Source organism: Cervus canadensis, chromosome 31 (genome assembly GCF_019320065.1).
Source record: "Cervus canadensis isolate Bull #8, Minnesota chromosome 31, ASM1932006v1, whole genome shotgun sequence".
Taxonomy (NCBI): domain Eukaryota; kingdom Metazoa; phylum Chordata; class Mammalia; order Artiodactyla; family Cervidae; genus Cervus; species Cervus canadensis.
In genome coordinates this window covers 18,290,328-18,304,146 of record NC_057416.1, presented here as the reverse complement: position 1 = coordinate 18,304,146, position 13,819 = coordinate 18,290,328, and the positions used below count along the sequence as shown (strand labels likewise).

Genomic DNA, 13,819 nt, shown 5'->3' with positions numbered 1-13,819 from the left:
TTCAATCCCAGGGTTTCCTTTTTTTGGATTAAAATAGTTTCACACTGTGTCTTTAATCTTATCAGAGACTCCGAAAGTAAACAATAGCGCAGTGTGAGAAACCTTGGCTGTGTAACTCTTACGCTCTTGGAGACAAGTATCGCTTTCTTTTTAGCCCACCCCTAAATCATCCTGACTACCTGTTCACTTCACTGGGATTCTCAAAAGAGCAACTAAACACTGTCATGAACAGTTTACGGTCTTTATTGGCGAAGCAGTACTAACTGACAAAGCATGCTCATCTGGGTGCTCTGTAGTACAGTCATTGTTTTACATCATTATCATTATTTTCTTATCTGCAAATTCTTCTCAGCATAAAAAAGTAAATCCGGGACAAAAATCACACTTCAGCGGAACTCTGCTTACAAGTAGCCTCGGAGATGCCCCTGAGGCTGGGCCTTCCGAGGAAAGCAGGGATTCATTACCTGGCAGAGCTCAGCGTGCCCGACTCGCACGCGGCCACCGCCTGAGCCGGGGGCAGAGCGCTCGCCCACGTGCCCAGCGCTCGCGGCGGCGGACAGACCCGGCGGCGCTGCGGCCGGACCCGCCCACCTCGCGGATTGGCCCGCACGGCTGGGACGGTGCGCGCGCGGGAGGAGGGCTCCGGCGGGGGTCGGCGGGCGCGGGGGAGGGGAGGGGTAGGGGCGGTGCCAGCGGGCCAGGCCCCGCCCCCGAGCGCCAGGCACCGCCCCCGCGCGGCTACACCCGCGGCGCCCACGTGCCCAGCCCGCTTTCCGCGGCGCTGCGGCCCCGGCGCTTTTCTCCGCGCGAACAGAGAGAGGCGGCAGCCGCTTCTTCAGTCCCCTGAGTTCGCTCCAGCCGCTCGCTCGCCACCGCCCCCTCGGCGCGGACCACGCACTGCCTAGTAAGTTGCCAAGTGTCCGGCGGCACGGAGGGGCCGCCGGCAGGGGCGGCCTGGGTACCGGGGCCTGAGGGGAAGAGCCGAGACGGGGGCGTCCCGGGCCGCGTCCAGCTGCGCGCAGCTGCTGGGAGGCCGCGCTCCGGCGTCTTGGAGACGGGGAGTCTCGGCGCGGTCCCAGGTGCTGGGGAAGCCGGGGAGTGGGGGTGGCCTAGCGTGGCGATGCCGCGGGTCCCGGTGACCGCTCGGGTCTCAGGGGTCCCTGGGCACCCCCACCCCAGGGCGGGACAGCGAGGCCTCGCCGGCTCTACATGCTGACAGGTCCCCTGGGGGGCTCTCGTGTTACCGACAGGACCCCGCTCGGAACTCTGCAAGTCCGTTCACACCCCGAGCTGCCCGGGACTGGTGGGACAGGTAAAGATGGCCCGTCGTGGTGTCCGTTTGAGGGAGTTTTAAGTATATGGGTGCAGTTTTAAACCCTTTTGAGATGGGCTAGACTCAAACCTATTTCTTGCGGTCTTCAGCCTTGAACTCCAAATACCATTCTTGACTTCTTAGGGACCCACTCAGCCTCCGGGTAGCAGAGAACTTTGCAACTTTTCAGAGACTACATCTTAACGATATTTACAAGAAATCCGCTCTCAGAGTTACGTCAGTCGTTTGAGGTGGAAACTACCCAGATTTCAGGAGTAAAAGTTTTCAGGTATCCGAACTCTCAAATATTTATGCAGAACTGTCTTCAAAACCGTTTAGGTGACTCGTTTACGACTGGTGATAAGGTTTATCTAGTCGTTTCTCAGAAATATTCATCTTTTTAACTGGGGGCTATCGTCAGATTTTATTTAAGCAGAGCTGTCGGAATCCTGGCGGGGACTTGAGATACGAACTTAGTGTGTCTGTGGCCTATACCTTAATATTTTTAATTCTTGCTCCAGGCAGTCTTTAAAACTTCTGTCACTTCTTCCCCTCACCCGCCCCCCCTCCAGCATGAGTAATAATTATTTTGTCACGAAATTACCAACATTGGTGCCTGTGATCTTCTTCTAGAGGATGTACAGGGTAAGAATATGCTAATTTTGTATTAATAGTTGTTTTCCCTTTTTGTAATATTAAATCCTTTTTTCTTTTAATCGCACTAAAGCTGAACATGTGCAGAAGAACATAAGCATTTTTTAATTTCTCCCCTGAAAAGTTGCTATTTGGCTCCTCTGATGACTGTGCAAGCCACATTATTTATTAGGGTTTTGCATTTCCTCCCTTGCTCCTCATTTGTTTTCTGTTCTATGCCTCGAACTTCATTACGTTAAGGCACTTTAATCTTTTGGGGTGTGTGACATGATCTTGGAGACCATGGTGTCTCCAGAGATTGAGTTTGCAGAATCCTTGGCCTCAGTTAACTTAGCTTGTCAGTAAAACCCTTTTGATTCCAAGGTTTCTAATCACTATCCCTGGATTTAGAGGCTGGAAGGGAAGAGATGGTAGCTATTGGAGTTCTGAAAATCTGAAAATACTCTGGAGGTTTTGGTCTTGTATGCTCATATGTTTTTATCATTGGGACATATGTGTCTGAAGGATTTTGAAGTTCATGTTTCTTGCTTCCCACTGCAAACCTACTCACCTTCTTGGAGTAGGGGGTGCCTGGTCTCCTTTCTAGAGTGTCCACTTCATTCTCTTCTCTGTCTGCCTTGGGTCGTTTATCATTGTTTCTCCTGGCTCTTCTGGCCAGACATGGAGCCTTTCTGTGGCATTTCTCTTTTTTTAGCCTTAATTTTTCAGATAGACCCTGCCTCTTAATTTTCCTTTGGTGACTTCTCTATTGAGCCTAGTTTCTGTCTTCACTTCTGTTTTGTTATATTTGCTTACTGCTCTGTATATCCATATCTATCTCTCTATACATGTATGTATTTTTAAAGTGTTCAGAGCCATCTGCTGGTTTTATTCTGATGCCCTTCAGTGACCAGCTTTCAGAACAAAACCTTGAAAACACCTTGTAGGTTGCTATTTGTTTTATTATTTCCTCAAACAGGATATGAATACATTGATTTCATGGACTGGCTTCTTGTAGACTACTTATTGCAAATCATACATTTAGATCAAAAGCAACATTTTCAGTTGAATATATTTCTGCATATTCACATCCTTAGTACTCTGTGTACATTTGGCTATGTTGTCACCCAACTAAATTCTGAAAAGCTCAGTTAACTAAGATTTCAGTGACATGATGCCACTTGTCTAAATGATTTGAAAACTTAAGTAGTCAACTCATTCCTACACCTTTATCTGAATATTCAAAATCATGTAGACATAGCCTGGATAAGAAAAAGAGACCAATGAAATTGTTCTGTCCATTGTTTTCTGTGGTAATAGCTTTTCATTTTACAGCCTGGCACATAACATGTGCTTCTTTTTGTAGAGTGAAAGCCACTGAGTTCAGTACTTTAAGAAAGGGTGTTATGTCAGTCTTCAAAGGAAAGTACTGAGTCCCTACTCTGTACCAAGCCTTAGACATCCAAAAGTAACGTGTAGCCCCAATTTTGGAAGGATACTACAATCATTTTACATTCCGGAAATTCACCATTGATGGATTTTAAGAGTAATTTTTAATTTTGTTGTCATTTTATATAAAGTAACAACACCTATAAACAGATGAATTCAGTACTCTCTACACCAGAAAGCAAGCAATGAACACATTCTCTAAAATATGAAGATGATGCTTCTTACTATTCTGTCATCAAAAGTACATGTGCTTTGGTGATTTTGTTTGACTGATAGTAACAAATTTGTCCTGACTTCTCTTATATTTTCCTTTCATTGCCCTTCTGGCTGCTTTATAAAATCTGGTACCTGTGGAAATGTTGTAGATGCTGCAGATAAAACCAAAGCAATAGTTGGGAGTTCAGCCTCACCAGGCTGTACCTAGTTGATCAGGCTCTAACTAACTGACTTAATCAGAACATGGTTTACCTTTTAATTTTTCTGTCCAATTTAGTAACAGCTATTTTATATTAATCTGTGGAAGCAAGCAGCATACTTTCTCACGTGCTAATGGGCTCTTTTAAACTTTCAGTGATTCTGAGAATAGCTTCTGCTGCCATTAAGTTAACCTCATTGGTGAGTATAGTCAGTATTGACTTAAGCTTTGAGTTAATGTGTTTTTTGTTTACAAGTCTGAACTTGAACATGTGGGTCACATCTCTTCTGTTCCTATTTAGAATTTTGCTTTGGTTATCTTGCCTCAGAAAAGTCTGGTTCTCTTGTTTTTCTGAGTGTGTATGAATATGAATACTTTGTTGAAAAATCTCGAAGTTTCTTACATCTAAGGTTGATGTGATGACTTAGTGCTGCGAATGTCATGTATTTAATTTTATGCCATCTCCTTATCCCACTACAAAAATAAATAAATAAAGCCTACATGCCCACACCTATTCTTGTGCTGCATACTGGCACCTCTGTTCAGAACTTGAGTATTATCTGGGATTCGGCAGTGAGGTGGATGAGATAAGAAGATTTTATAACCTTTCTTCCAGGAGCTTGGGGGAAAAAAAAAGAGCCCTGTGTTATGTTCATTTTTGGAATAGTTTGTGAACAATACACAACAAAGAATTTTTATGTTCCTTGTTGATTCTTGCTAGTTTTTCCCTCATTTGTGGGGAAAATTCTTTTCTTTCCTTAGCCCACTCTGGCTTCATCAAGGCTCCCTAAATCTTCATACAGTCATATCTAGTACAATGCGTTTACACTGTCCAAGCCCACTTCCTTGCAGTGGAGACCTAGTGATCACAGTGGATAGACCTTGATGTCTCCAGGGATGCTGAATAATACTGTAATTAAGATGCTCCCACACTTAAACTGTTGCCCATCTTTTTTCCCCCAGATTTTACTGGGTCTTTCCATTTAAAAATATATGCTTATCTCTTTAAGAAATCAAATATGACATAAACCTTCAAGCTCATTTTTTGTTCATTCTACTCCTTTGTGGGCAAAAAGATGCTATGTGGGATTTGTAACTTGATCTTAATTAAAAGATAAAAGCTGACTGGTTAGGGTCTTTTCTTGACTTGACTCTGATACCTAGCTGTCATCTGGCGAATGATGATAATGATGATAGTCACTAGTGGAATGAATAGTTACTATATATTGAACCATAAGGAAGGAATGGGTTCTCTTTGCATGTTCAACTTTATTTATTTACTCCCTCAATATGAACTTGGAGCAGATTTTCAGAATGCTCTTCAATTTCTACTTTAAAAAATAACACTAGAATCTCTAGAATTCGAAATATATTTCAGCATTGGGGGTGGCATATTATCTCTGTATCACATGCAAAGATTTTTTTTTTCCCCACGGTATGTATAGCCTTTGAATTGTTCTCCGCACAGTCCTCATTCATCCTGTCTGGTTTCTTTAAAAAAAAAAGTATCCACTTAGTGGGGATTTATTTCTGTGAAACTATCATGCAAAATTTATACTTTTTAGCAATTGTATGTGCAATCAAATTACTGAATATTGGTTTGATACATAAGGAGTCCCTTGGAATGGGAAATATGACTTTGATTCTGAGAATATCCTAGAAGATAATCCATTTGGAGTCTTCCCCGATCGGAAGTTAGCTAATCCATTTTGGGTGAGTTTGTGTTATAAATACGTATGGCCCAGATCAAGAGTCTGTAGAGAAGCAAAGAATAAGTGAGTGACTTGGTCCCTGTTCCCTGGGCTTTGACCACCACTGAAGGGTTAATAAGTACACACACACAATGGTAAGAGAGTGAGCCATTCACAGAACTGAAGGTAGCAGGTGGAGAGGTCTCTTTTTAACAGTATGTGTTGTGATCCTGGCATAGACTGAATGCTCTGTGAATTTCAGGTACTACTGTCTTCACCATTACAGTTACTATTATTGTTGTTAAAACCACTATCACTCTTCCTCCAGTTACTCCTTGGTGAAACATGGGTCACTTAGCCTTGAGTTCTGGTTGAGCATTTATTCACCAAAATTTGCTTGAGGGAAAAGGCAATAATACTTAACTAAATCATTTGGCTATCACAATAAACTGTGGAAAATTCTGAAAGAGATAGGAATACCAGACCACCTGACCTGCCTCTTGAGAAACCTATATGCAGGTCAGGAAGCAACAGTTGGAACTGGACATGGAACAACAGACTGGTTCCAAATAGGAAAAGGAATACGTCAAGGCTGTATATTGTCACCCTGCTTATTTAACTTATATGCAGAGTACATCATGAGACACGCTGGGCTGGAAGAAGCACAAGCTGGAATCAAGATTGCCGGGAGAAATGTCAATAACCTCAGATATGCAGGTGACACCCCCCTTATGGCAGAAAGTGAAGAGGAACTAAAAAGCCTCCTGATGAAAGTGAAAGAGGAGAGTGAAAAAGTTGGCTTAAAGCTCAACATTCAGAAAACTAAGATCATGGCATCCAGTCCCATTACTTCATGAGAAATAGATGGGGAAACAGTGGAAACAGTGTCAGATTTATTTTTTTGGGCTCCCACATCACTGCAGGTGGTGATTGTAGCCATGAAATTAAAAGACACTTGCTCCTTGGAAGGAAAGTTATGACCAACCTAGATAGCATATTAAAAATCAGACACGTTACTTTGCCAACGAAGGTCCATCTAGCCAAGGCTATGGTTTTTCCAGTGGTCATGTATGGATGTGAGAGTTGGACTGTGAAAAGAGCTGAGCACTGAAAAATTGATGCTTTTGAACTGTGGTGTTGGAGAAGACTCTTGAGAGTCCCTTGGACTGCAAGGAGATCCAACCAGTCCATCCTGAAGGAGATCAGTCCTGGGTGTTCATTGGAAGGACTGATGCTGAAGCTGAAACTCCAGTACTTTGGCCACCTCATGCGAAGAGTTGACTCATTGGAAAAGACCCTGATGCTGGGAGGGATTGGGGTTGGGAGGAGAAGGGAACAACAGAGGATGAGATGGCTGGATGGCATCACCGACTCGATGGACATGAGTTTGAGTAAACTCTGGGAGTTGCTGTTGGACAGGGAGGCCTGGCGTGCTGCAGTTCATGGGGTCGCAGAGAGTCGGACACAACTGAGCGACTGAACTGAATGGAAGTGAAATCATTTGGCAGAATTGCCTGTCATTTATTACCCTGACACTCAAGAAAGTTGTGATGTTTAACTAAAAATTCAAACTATTCTGAGAGGTCTTAGAGGAAAATTAAAACACATAAGAAGATTATGTTTTAGGTGGAAAATGTGAAGACTAAAATCATTCCAAAAGAGCCGTCAAATTAAGAACATGAGATTATGCTAACTTCTCACTTCGACAGTTGAGTTGTTCTGTTGGTTAAGCTTGGTGCATTTATGACAAACTTAATGAGTTGAAAACCCATAAGGGACCTTGTCAGGAATATAAAGATCACAAGAGGCCTTCAGCCATCGCTCCTGCTTTGCTTCTCCTGAAGGAGTCCCTCTGAAGTCCAGGAAAACAGTCCTTGTCTGCAGTTTGGTGTTGGTGCCAGTCTGGGCTTTCAGCTTAGACTGGACAGAGGACTGATGAAAAATGCTGGTAGCTGAAGAGATACTTTTCAGTTCCATGTTAAGAGAGGGATGAGTTCTTTTGTTAAAAAGAAATACCTTCAGTTCAGTTCCTGTCTTTGACCCAGAAGAAGAAAGAATGTTCTAAAAGAAGTTATATAACAGGAAATATATTTATGGTCATCTTTAGCATAGCTCTTGTACTATACAAGGAGAATTTCTATGAAGACGTGGAGCTGGGTACCACTGTTTTACCTTCTGAGTTTCGGACTCTTGTGAATGCACCTTTTCAAAAAAAAACATCTGATAATTGTTCTTGAGTGGCGGTGGGTGTGTTGGGGGGGGGGGCAGACAGTTGACTTACATTCTCAGTCTAATAGGCAAGTCTTTATTTGAAGGAATCTGGGAGTGAATTTATTTCTCCTCAGTAAAAATCACTTCACAGAGTTTTTGTTTAATGGACCTCAGGTGCTCTGAATTTCTTTAATCATAATTCTTTGTTTACAATACACTTGGTCCTGCCTTTGTAGGCTCATGTATGTCCAGTAAACATTACCCATTTTAGATTGTTGGGTCGGGTGATGGGTGGAATCTCACTGTATTATGATTTTAAAACAATATATGAATAAATACAATTTTAAATTTCCCCGAAATAAATTAGTAAATGAAGTTTTCACAAATGTGTCCTTTGTGTTTTTCCTTCAAGTGGAGTACATATGTACTGAATGAAATTTTCTTTTCATTCAGAAAGACATCTTTCTTTAGATGGTGGTTTTTTTTCCTCCTAAAATTCCTTTATATTCACTCTCATAATGTTCCTCATCTTTTGAAGCAAAGAGTACTTATTATTTTTGCAGGGGGCTTATAGTTCACAGGATATTGGCAATTTACTTAGGTGCTTATCCTGATAAAAGTCCACATGAAAACTTCCTGATATGATGTTCTCTGGGAAAAGCCTGTATCCAAAAATTTTAGACTATGCTGTATAGATTTTTTATCTACTCTAATGATCATATTAAACAACATAATTTTATACTTGTATTTCCATATGCCAAGTTTTAAGTGGCCTCTTTAATTCTGTTGTGATTTGAGCAATTGTCTGGGAGATGTTTTTTTCGGGAGGCTGGGGTAAGCTTTGATATTCCATCCTAAGGGCTCATCAGCATTCTAGAGTGTTTGGGGGACATTAGGAATTTACCTACGTCCCAAGGCAGCCTATGCTAGAAAACAAAGGTAAGTTGGCTATAATTTATCTGGCAAAGTGAGATTGCTGTTTCAATTTTTAATTTTTGATATTTTACATTGATCTAGACTTTCAGGAAGGAGTTGATACAAAGAGTAACAGCCTTCATCCAAGTCTAAAACCTCCTGAGAGTTTTTTCTCCCTTTGAAATTAAATGGCCCTGCTGAGTTTTTTAGTGAGTCTCAGCCCTTGGAGTAAGCACTGAGCATGAACTGCGTGTTGTGTGTGGATGTGTCTGAAGAGGTGAATGAGAGGCGGGCAGGGCTCCTCCTTGAGTCTCTGTGGAGCTTCATGGTGTTCAGAGTTACTGCTTTCCTCTCTTTGGCTTTTTAATCTATATTACAAGGTTACATAGACATATTTGGAGGAGAAATCTAAGGTCATATTCTTTTTTATAGAATCATATTAATGTTTATGATGTGAGGTTCATGCTGTTTATAAGCAGACTCTGAAATATAACTGTGCAACTCCTGAAGGACTGGACAAGTGAATCATGTGGGAGAACTAAAGCGATTCAGGTTGAAAAAGGAAAGATTACATTAACTTACTGTCTTTTCTAATGAAAGCCTTCCTGACAAGTTTCATACAATTTTTATGAACTGTATTTGAACTACTTACAGTTCTTTGATACATGGAGAAGGAACTTTTCCATTAATATTCTTTCAATTCTGATAAAGTTTATACTTCTGTAGAAGAAAGAAGAAACCACACACATGCATATAAAATGCCCCTACCCCGTGAGAGTTCAAGAATCCCTGAGTTTCACCAAGTGGACACCTAGGGTTCCTGCAATCCAGACTAAGATCCCTGAAATTCAGAAGCCATTTCAGCCCCTGGGAAAACTATCTTAGGAGAGAGCCTTTGGGCATGATGGGGCATTCTCGGGCATACATTCTCCCCTTATTGATTTAACATTGCTTGTGGCCACTGAGAAAGGGCTCCGAGGTCAGGGTGACCGCAGGGAGCTCTGAGTTAAAGAGCTTGGACAACAACCCAGTGATGACCATTCCCGTGTGTGCCATGGTGGAAGCAGTTCCCTGAACTTGAAGGCATACTTGGGACTTTAATTGTCAACAGCATCAAATTCCTCCAGAATTTTCAGAATTCTTCTCTCCAGTTCTCAAATACACAGATTTCTGTGGACCAGGACCTATGAACCAGGAAATAAATTTGATTCTAAGTTTAGCTCAGATCATTGATGAGTTATAATCACAAATGGGAAGGAAAAAGAATGGATAATTGGATTTCCCTGGTGACTCAGTGGTAAAGAATCTGCCTGCTAATGCAGGGAACACAGGTTTGATCCCTGGTCTGGGAAGATTCCCTGGAGAAGGAAATGGCAACCCACTCCATGGAGCCTGGCATGCTACAGTCCATGGGGTCGCAGAATTGGACATGACTTATCATCTGAACAACAGCAACAAGAATAATCAGTGCTCTCTTTTCTTATCTAAAATTGTAACACCTTTAGCATGACATTTAAAATCCAACCGTATGGCTCAATATCATTCTGACATGGATCTTCTTGTGGAAACATCTGGAATTTAATAAAGTTTAATAGAACTAAAGAGGTCATAATAAAGACATATCACTGTAGAGCCTTGTTAGCTTTCAAAGTATAAACTCACTGAAAACTTTTACTTGTTGTATTTGTTTAATAAGGTGCCTATGGGTTTCCCAGGTGACTCAGTGGTAAAGAATCCGCCTGCTAGTGCAGGGGACACAGGAGATGCAGGTTCGATCCCTGGGTAGGGAAGATCCCCTGGAGAAGGAAATGGCAACCCACTCCAGTATTCTTGCCTGGGGAATCTCATGGACAGAGGAATATGGCGGGCTACAGTCCATGGGGTCACAAAAGAGTCAGACACAACTGAGCAATTGCGTGCGCGCGCATACACACACACACGCACAATATAGTAGCAAAGCAGAGTAAAGAATTTTTAAGTTGGTTTCTGTATAGAAATGCTTATCTTTTGCAAAACTTGCTTTGTAAGTGGTTCAGGTCTTTAATGTTTTGTTGCTAAAATCCTCTTTTAAATGCATTATGCTTGTGACACAGTGGTTGTGTAGGCGGAGTAGGATTTGTGTGCAGTATTCATCAAGAAAATAGCACAAAGTGCATTTCCAGGCTGTGGAGAAACAATGTGGTGGGTGTTGATAAAATTTGTAGTACTAGAGCTTTGAGAACACGTCCTGGGCTGGAGCCTGTTGTAAACTCTCTGATAACTTAGAATTTCACCTTTAAAAAAAAAAAAATTAGTTTTTCGTTAGATGATCATACACCATTAAGGCGCAGCATCCTGGAAGTTTGGTTCTACCACTGTGAAGACGGTGAGAAACTCTTGTGATAGTGAGTTTTGTATTCCATGCTCTAAACTTAACAATACACTGAAAGCTGTCTTGTGGGCAGTTTCCGAAGCTTTGGAAGGAAAGCTTGGTTTCCTTTGGTTTCATCTCCCATTCCCCTGGCCATGGACAGTTACTGAGTTCATTGCTGTCTGTATGTGCCAAGCACAGTGCTAGGCAGATTCAGAAGGGTAGTAAGCTCCTGAGAATGACACTTTAGAACTCTTCTTTTAATAGTTTAAGAAACTAAGATCTTAAGAGTTGTAACTTATCTGAGGTCAGAACTGCTAGGGGCAGAGTCAAGACTTGATTTCGAGTGTCTTGACTTAACAGAAGCACTGATTTCTATCAGGGCGTCCTGCTTTCATAAAAGCAAGTCATAGTAACTATAATACACTAAGGTTGTAGGAATTTTAGAAATGGGGATCAAAATGCAATTTTAACTTAAAAAAGTTTTTATATGTTAAAATTTCTTGGAAATGAACATATTTGATAAGACATTTTAGTAGTAGTGATCAGTTTATGAGGTGAACAGCTTTGTTAAGTAGCGTATTTTAGCCCCCAAATGTAATCTTAACCTAAAAATAAAAAGACTACACAGGGGTTTTCAACCATCTCGTCATTAGGATTTATGCCTTGTAAATGGTGGTTTTTAAACAAGTTCTGTTTGGAGTGCTGTCCTGCTATATTTTAAAAAAAAAATCTGTTTGGATTTTTACTTTTTCTGATCATAACTAACAGATGGTTTGCACTTAGTTCAGTGAACCAAACAAAAAAAGAACAGACTATGCATAAAATTTCTGTTGACAATGCACTTTATCTCATTGAAACAGATCATATGAACTTTCTGAATAATGAATAGCATATTTACATTATTCTGGTCTTTTTTGCTACTGAGTGCAAAAGAAGTGCGAAAGACAAACAGCCTACCATTATAATTTTAAAAGTTATTCTTGTAAATTATTTTTCTATACTTACTGCATTGCTAACTCTGTGTTGAATGCTCTGCTTCCCAAAAGAATTGTTCCAGCGACTTTGAAAGCGTAAGGCACTATTTATCTCGTTGAACTAGTAGACATAGTAGCAGATTAATTTTTATGAATTATAAACAGTTGCAGTCTTATATTTGACTTTCTGTTGATTCATCATCACCAGCCCTGTTCATCATTGGGAGTTGATGCCTCTGTGTGGTGGGAAAGTGGAGGTAATGGAGACTTAAGGCGGGTATTAGTGAAGTGGAGGTAACTTGTCTAGTGAGGGGTACCGGGAACATCTGTAGTAGTTGGTACCAACAGTAATTGGAAGTTCAAGAGACCTCTGTTTTAGGATTGGGCCTTTATTTCATCACATACGATTTTAATTGATTACATATCAGACCAGAGAAATCAGTGAAGTTTGAGCTATGTAATTTCACTTCTAACTTTGTATGCATGAATCAGAATTCAGAATATTTGCAAGAATTGGAAGAAAAGTGCTCATTTTATTGAACTAAGTATAATTTCTGTTGAGTGAAATGAGTGCAAAAATCTTACTTTTTTGCACTCCCCAAAATGATGTGGGTAGAATGATGTTTTAAGGCAGAGAAGAATCATTTTTCTCTAGTATTCTATCCAACAGAACATCTACTGCAGTTATTTCCTGAGTTGTATTTTCCATGGTGTCTTTAAAGGCATAATATACAGCATTGCTGGTTTTAATAAGCCATGAGATTCTAGCTCAGAAGAAGCCTACACATTTCATTTCAAGCAGAACCATGCCTAACCATTCCACACAGGTGTGTATGTAAGAGTGAGCTGGAGATTATACATGTGCAGACATCGCTGAAGGAAAATAAAAATTTCCTAACTGGCATCATAAATGACAAATGTTCATATTTAAAGGCAAAATATTGAGACTATCTATAAGTGGAGAAAACAGCATTTTGTTGTTAACAACTTAATCCCCAATACATCTGTATAACAGCATAGTTCAGAAAGGAAAATCCAAAGCTTATCTCAACTCACAGAGAGCATGTAAATATCAAAGACACATACTAGTCTTGGTTTTCCCTGCAAGAGTGTGTGAGCTGTCCTTGTAGAACTACTTGGGAGCAGAGCAGCCGTGCACATTCGTGAGGCACACTTGACCTCACAGGGTCTCCCGTTGATTGGGTCCCAATTCCCCAGGTCCAAGCATGTAATACAAATGAGTAAAACAGGTTAGTGCAACATAGTAAGGAATGGTTGAGAACTGTGGTGAACTAGAGAGCAATCAATTTTAAAAACACTACATGCCCCAAAACATGCACTGGGAGCTGGGAAGAATGACTGATAAAACAAAAAGAACCAAGCAACAGAGAAATGGATAGGGAAGATGAGGTCATATGTACAATGGAATATTACTCAGCCATAAAAAAGAACAAAATAATGACATTTGCAGCAACATGGATGGACCTAGAGACTGCCTAGTACTGAGTGAAGCAAGTCAGGACAAATGTCATATACACTTATATGTGAAATCTAAAAAAAAAAATGGTACAGATGAACTGGCTTATAAAACAGAAATAGCATCACAGATGTAGAAAACAAGCATGGTTACAAGGGAGGAGGGTGGGGAGGGATAAATTGGGAGTTTGGGATTGACATATATACACACATACACTACACTATGTATAAAATGAGGACCTACTGTATAGCACAAGCAACTCTGTTCCATACTCTGTAATGACCTGTATGGGAAAAGAATCTGAAAAAAAGTGGATATATGTGTATGTATAACTGATTGCTCTGCTACAGCAGAAACTAACACAGCACTGTAAATCAACTAGACTCCAA

General features: G+C 41.0%; 1 protein-coding gene across 3 annotated transcripts in view; it reads left to right on the top strand.

Moving 5' to 3' along the window:
* Positions 1-755: 755 nt before the first annotated feature.
* Positions 756-13,819, top strand: part of SLC7A2 (solute carrier family 7 member 2) — a 71,877-nt gene continuing 58,813 nt past the window's right edge. Inside the window, exons 1-2 of one of the 3 annotated variants that reach the window (XM_043454194.1) lie at positions 759-904; positions 1,251-1,312. The gene's annotated coding sequence lies outside the window, so the exon portion shown is untranslated. Of the gene's footprint in view, positions 905-1,250; positions 1,313-13,819 lie in introns of all 3 variants that reach the window. The other 2 variants (XM_043454193.1, XM_043454191.1) reach the window with 2 other exon arrangements.